Here is a 7,119-nt window from a genome sequence, read left to right as displayed (position 1 = left end):
GTGAGCATGGTCCCGGGTGGACCGTTTTCAGCCTCAGCCTCATCTGCATCCAATCCAATATATAACGAGTTTCAAGTTTAGCATTCACATATGATCCAGCGTCCAATGAATGTACATCCAATAGATGCCCGAATGGACGGATTAGATGTGGATGACCCAAAGGTAAAATGCAGTTATTATCTGTGTTCTTTATGCCTATAAATTTTCAAACCCTAAAAATTCGATGGAAGTAGACAATGAAAAAATAAGATGTGTGCATAGTTCAAAAAATGGGGGTACAACAACGACACGCAATATTTCGCTTAGCAATCTGTACTGACAAACTCCAATATACTTTCTAGAGAATCAACTAGACAGTCAGACTAAATCTAAATAAAAAAGTATATCAACGAGTTTATATCTCAATCTCTCGATTTGATATATACTCAAGCAAATAGAAATCTGCGAGTCTTTATCAAATACTAGAGAGATAACTTGGATGGTACCAAAGACCAATATCCAAGTGTCAATCAATTTAAATCAACAACCAAAAGGTCAGATATTCTAATTGATTGAACAACACACAACCTGTGATATTTCAATTATATAACAAAATATAATGCGGAAAAGAAATAACACATACACCAGAATTTTGTTAACGAGGAAACCGCAAATGCAGAAAAACCACGGGACCTAGTCCAGTTTGAACACACACTGTATTAAGCCGCTACAGACACTAGCCTACTCCAAATTAACTTCGGTCGGACTGTAGTTGAACCCCAATCAATCTCACACTGATCCAAGGTACAGTTATGCTCCTACATCTCTGATCCCAGCAGGATACCACGTACTTGATTCCCTTAGCTGATCTCACCCACAACTAAGAGTTGCTACGACCCAAAGTCGAAGACTTTAATAAATAAATTTGTATCACACAGAAAAGTTTACGGTAATAGATAAATCCGTATTCCACGAATATACCTACGAGTTTTGTTCCGTCTTTTGATAAATCAAGGTGAACAGAAACCAATTGATAAACTGGACTTATATTCCCGAAGAACAGCCTAGTATTATCAATCACCTCACAATAATATTAATCGACGCAACGAAATAAGATATTATGGAATCACAAACGATGATACGAAGTGTTTGTGATTTCTTTTATATCTTGCCTATCAGAGATATCAATCTCAAGCCAATTATTCCAATTGTACTCGTACGATAGAAACAACAAGATCAGATCACACAACTACGAGAAAGTAGTATCGGTCTGGCTTCACAATCCCAATGAAGTCTGTAAGTCGTTAAACTGGTTTAGAAGAATAAACCAAAGGTTAAAGGAGAATTGACTCTAGCTTAGCACAACTAGTATCACACACAAGGTGTGGGGATTAGGTTTCCCAGTTGCTAGAGTTCTCCCTTATATAGTCTTTCAAATCAGGGTTTGCAATCAATGTTAGCTTGGTAAAAAAGCATTCAATATTCACCGTTAGATGAAAACCTGATTTAGATTCAAGCTAATATCTTTCAACCGTTAGATCGAAAACTAGCTTGTTACACACAAATGGAATGCACGTTTTTAGGCTTGTGTAACCGTACCCAAACTTGTACATTTGTTGGTTCAACAATAGTCAACCAAATGGTTATCCATATGATCACTTTCATATCAACCATATTCTTCTTCACCTTAACTACTTCAAGTGACTCAAATGAACTAGTTAGAGAGTTTTTCAATTGCAAGGAAATCTTATGTAACTACACAAGACACAATCGAAGCAAAAATGATTTGATTCACTCGAGTCGGTTCATGAACTATATAAACACGGTTTGCAATTTGCATTTCTTAGTTTATATAAGAATAAGTTCACAAACATCGTTTTTAGATATAACCTACTCAAGTTCGCGGACTTAATTTCCCGGACGGAGTTCACAAACTCCAGCAGAAATTCTCGGGACAAGAACTTCCGCCAGTTCGCGGACTTAGCTCACGCCACCATGCCGGTTCTCTTGATCAACAAAGTTCTCAAACTTCGGTTCAAGGAATAAGGACTTATACATATATTTGTTTCCACAACAATGTTTATGTCCTCCAATGGTTATATAATCTAAACTCTCATTTCAATCATTGGAACATTCTTAGAGGACGTTGATATTCTGTAGTTGTTATTCACAAACTATTTTTCATCAAAGTAAGCAATTTCCAAAGTGATTGAAACTTGTCATGACTTTCATTAATAGGTAAAGATGAACTTGGTTAAAGCGAAAGCTTACCAACACATATTTCGAGAAATAGATATGCGAGATAAACTCTGCTCGAAATAGCAAATGTGTATAATCTAAGTCTATATAGCAAAACGACTTTTGTCTCAAGATAGGAGATAAATAGACTTTTGAGTGATAGATAAGTTCAAGTCTCCACATACCTTTTAGTCGATGAAGATTCACCGGTTCCTTGAGTAGTCCTTCGTCTTGTATGATGATTGCCATGGAGTTCTTGAGCTCAACTACACTTTCTATCCTAGTCCGAGACCTTAGCTATAGTAGACTAGAAATCAAGACTTATAGTTTTGATCACTAACATTGACAAACATGCTTGAGATAACAATGCATGCGAGTTCGACCGAGCAATGCTCTAACAATCTCCCCCTTTGTCAATTTTAGTGACAAAACTATCAATACATATGGAATACAAAAAATAAATAAATTAACTTTTGTAGCTCCTATTCCATACGCCTAATCTTCAACATTACTTGAAATCTTCGTCACTTCCAAGTACTCCAATGATCCCAAAGGTTGTAAGTTCAGCATCATCATTGTTGAAAATCCATAGCTATAACAACGAGAAAACAAGAGTTCTTAATCATTGTTATACAATGTCATAGTATCATTACACAGCGTCAAAGTTCAATTGTATCACAACTTCAACAACAATACTATGGTGATATGTATCACTCCCCCTTAGTCAATACTCCATCTCACATGGAAACTACTCGTCCTTACATAATGATCCGGAAACCATATGTATTTGTAGTGTGAACTACATATTAATTCTCCCCCTTTTTGTCAATAAAGTTGGCAAAGGTACAAGAACGAGATCCTAATGAAATTTCCGAAAGAGACATTTCTTGACCAAAAGAAAGCAAAAATATATCATCTTATTTAGATGCAATCATAAAGCCGAAGCTAAATGCATTCATCAAGGAGTTTGTAAAGATACAAGATAACCCCTATAATATTCCACAGCTGCACTACCCATAAAGATTTGGCAATTAAGCACAAGTTCAATTAAGAACTCTCCCCCATAAAATGTCATTCCCGAAAGAACAACAAAAGTGACCTTAATTTGGAAAGAAAAGAAGGATTTCTTTGGACATAACAAATCACATACAAGTATGAATTTGAATCCAAAAACATTCAATTGAACTAACACTACAAAAATAGGTCCTATCAGTGAGGTTTTTTTTAGGGGCGTCACAAATAGTGAGGGTGTCTTGACCAACCGTAGGAAACACTACGATTAGTCAAAGGAGCAGTTTTATGGTCGGTTTCATGAATCCGACAGAATAAATGATTTTTGTTTTTATTCTTTTTTCTCATCCTTATCTGCTGAAAGCCTAAAACAGATCTAATTTTTTTCTCCGCCATTTTTTCTCCACCATTTTTTCTCCGCTGAAGAACTGATATCTAGGTTTTCTCTCGCGTCTTCTCTGTTACCATCTCGCCTCTTCTCTCCATATACTCCATCTCTTTTCTATTATCATCTCGTCCATCTCTTCTCTGTTGAGGGAGAGAGTTATACGAAAAATGTGATGTTTTTACAGATTAGATTAAGGTTTGAATGAGAATCGATGATGGATACAAAGATCGTGAGTCTGATTTAGAGAAATGGAATGGAATCAGGGATCGTTGATGGTCATGGTGTTGATCCGTCTTTTGATTCAAACTCAACAGAAAGGTAAGTTGAATTTAGGGTTTCTTTAATTAACTTTTATTTTGTGTGAAATTGATTTATAGACTGATCAATTAGTGATGGGTTTGATTTTAATTGAAGTTTGGATGATGTATAGGGTTTAATTTCAGTTTGGAATTAGGGTTCATCCCAAATTAGGTTTTTGGTTATAAATTTTGACCAGTGTTCTTGAGTTTGAATGATAGATAAAGATGATGAGATAATAGTGGTGGTTAGAAGAAAAGATGAAGAATAACTGAGCTAGTGGGAGTTTAGGTTTAATTTGGTGAAGGGGTTGAATTACAGGGGACTATTGGTGGAGTCAATAAGGAGCTGAAGACGATATGGTGGGTATGTATTGAAGCTGTAATTGTAGCTAGGGATTCCTGCTTTCGGTACCACTAAACCTTGTTTTCAGATTTACATCTTTATTAGTCTTTTTACAGATATGTGATGAATTTAGTTACTGTAAATTTTAACAGAGATGAAGATTCCAAAACTCATGCTTATAAATGCTGAATCCAGAAGGATTATTGATGGGATGGAAAGCGGTATAACGATCTCACTTAGAGATTTATACGGATATCTTAATTGGAATTACGATTTCCTAAAGGTTGATCGTTTTCTTCTTCTGTTTTTTCAGGTGTTTATGATAATATGATGCATTACAGAAGAAATACCTAAGAACACTTTTGTTCTGCATATCTGAAGCTATTGAAGGACCTAATAGAAGAATATGCTTGTATGTTAAATCTCACTTTTCTTTCATTTGCTAGATTTAGTCATTGATGATGAGCTGGGGTTGGATCTGATTTTTAGTACTCTTAGAGCAACTGCAGTGGTGCGAGTATAACCAAAGATCAAAGACCAAAAAAAACGACTAAATTTGAGTTTAGTCTGGTGTGTGACGCTACGGTGGAAGACTAAATTTAGTCTTAAAGTAGTTTTAAATTCTGGAAGGAAATTGATAAGAAGTTTATACTAATACATGAATGGATTGTGTTGTGCAGTTTCATTTAGTTATTCGAATTCCAACAACGAAGATGTTATGATGAACATAAGTCATACCGGGAACAAGAAACAAGGAGCAACGTTCAGATCTTATGGCAATGCAGACATTACACCAAATAAAATGAGATATAATAGTAAGCTTTTGTGTTTGTTAGGTTGTTTTTGTTTTTTGACTATATGGTTTTAAATCCAGTGCACTACTTTGCTGACTGTGTTTTAACACCATTTACTTGGTTCTGGCAGGAGTTATGCCTCCATTCTTCAGAGGTTGCTCAGAAGAAGAAGCTAGCCATCCATGGTTGAAAACCCCTCTCAAAATGGCAATCGGAAATGTTAACAGCAAACATATCGTACTGGATCTCAAGGTAAATTGGTAGCATTGAACTATGAATGAGTGAAACCTGTGGTTTAGATTCTTTTGATCCATCAAGTTCAATTTGAGTTATCAAGTTCGGAACTGTGCAGGTCAAAAGTATCCTGGTACGTACCATATCAAGATGAAAACAATGACATCAAAGATGATGAAGCGATCAGCTTGGGTGTTGATTCAGTGCCAACAACTGAGCCTCCACATCCAGATAGCGAGGTATACTTACACCGTAACTTATTTGTCATATTACAGCTTCTACTGTCGTTCGAAATGTAGGGAAAACATGGGTGAAACTCGAGAATATAATTTGATAAACTCTGAAATGTCCTGAAATAATTGAGAGATTTGTGTGTTTCTTTTAGTGTATCAATTTCAATTTGGTGGATGAGATGGTGGAGTCTCAGATGAATGACGAGTTTTGGGTTCTCAACAATACGATTCAACTGAGTTTGTGGCTCTGAGATCTGAATTTGAGTAATGGATGAAACTACAGCTGTGGGTGTTGATGATTGATAGTTCAGTGAACTAGGGTGGTGTTGATATCAGTTTGCAGTTGCAGATGGAGTAGCAAGGTGGAATGGCAGGTGCAGCTGGAGCTGAAACGAGTCAGAGAACTGAATTTCTACAGAAGAAGGGCTCAGATGGCATCTCATAGGAGGATTGGTCTGTGGTTATGTTGCAGAATGTGCTGAGAATGGTGGTATTGAACTCATGGAGATGGAACTGAAGCTGGTGGTGCTGTGTGTTGGCTCAGGAATGAATCTAGATGTATGCCTAGGATTTTACAGGTTATGAAATGAACTAGTTCTGATGCTTGTTGTGTGTTGAGAACGGAGTAGCTGTGGTGATTTTCATGGAAGACCAAGTGTTTGTGCTTTGGATGTACACAGGTGGTATATATGACCGAGATGGAGAGTGGGAGACGAAATGATGAATGGCTTATGATTGTGTTGTCGTGGTAAATAACAAGATGAGGTGCAGTTGGGTTACAAGGATTGAGTAAGGATTGCAGTCAAGAGCTAAATGGGTTTATGTGGTCAATTAGCTAGCATAACAAGTATGGAGTGCAGGACGGGTGTTGAATTCTGCAAGCAAGAGATGTTGTTGTTGAACTGAATGTTAGGGTTGGCAGACTAATGGAAGTTTGTGTGACTGCAGAATGAACTTGAGTGGAAGCTTGTATGTTGTTAAAGCTGCAGCTGAGCTGAAGCTAGAATAGAATTGCAGCAGTTGGTGTTTAACTGATGCTGGTGGTGACTTGGTAAGAAGGCATGATGGAGTTGCAGGTGCAGTTGTGCAAAAGTTGGTTTGAGCAGAAGAAGGTAATGGTGCTGTTACAGCTGTGAGCTGATGTGGAATGTGTCTTTGCAGTTGAAAAGTAACCCTTATTAGATAAAACTCTGCAGATAACATGTGTGCGTGCATCCTTGGATTCGTATTGATAAACTTCTGTCTGTTCTTCTTTTTCATTAGATTTCAATGACATGATGCAAGTGTGAATGATGCAAGTTTTGAATAGTATAAGTTTTTGGTTCAGTGTGAATGATGCAAGTTTTGAAAAGCTTTTTAATTTTTGTGTGAATGGCTTAAGGTTTCTGATAATTATGTAATTCTGAGAATCTAAAATCCGGTGCCGGAGAACAATAACCGTTGACTGACGTCGATTTTTTTACGGCGGCAATAAAACTATTTATGACAGCTTGACAAGGCGTCACAAATAGAATCACTATTCGTGACGGTTGATCAAACGTCACAAATGATCTCAAACCGTCACTAAGGGCCCTCTGTTTTGTAGTGTAACCACAAGAGA

At 36.9% G+C, this 7,119-nt stretch overlaps 1 long non-coding RNA gene across 3 annotated transcripts; it reads left to right on the top strand.

The window, feature by feature from the left end:
* Positions 1-3,603: 3,603 nt before the first annotated feature.
* Positions 3,604-6,891, top strand: LOC113297401. 3 transcript variants are annotated; one of them, XR_003333465.1, is made up of 8 exons: positions 3,604-3,934; positions 4,235-4,279; positions 4,411-4,479; positions 4,572-4,670; positions 4,939-5,073; positions 5,183-5,304; positions 5,405-5,525; positions 5,672-6,891. It is a non-coding gene; the product is annotated as an uncharacterized LOC113297401 (long non-coding RNA). The 3 variants fall into 3 exon arrangements; XR_003333464.1 differs by having other exon boundaries at positions 4,135-4,275; XR_003333463.1 differs by having other exon boundaries at positions 4,135-4,279.
* Positions 6,892-7,119: the final 228 nt, after the last annotated feature.

Source organism: Papaver somniferum, chromosome 7 (genome assembly GCF_003573695.1).
Source record: "Papaver somniferum cultivar HN1 chromosome 7, ASM357369v1, whole genome shotgun sequence".
Taxonomy (NCBI): domain Eukaryota; kingdom Viridiplantae; phylum Streptophyta; class Magnoliopsida; order Ranunculales; family Papaveraceae; genus Papaver; species Papaver somniferum.
This window is presented reverse-complemented; position numbering and strand designations above follow the sequence as displayed.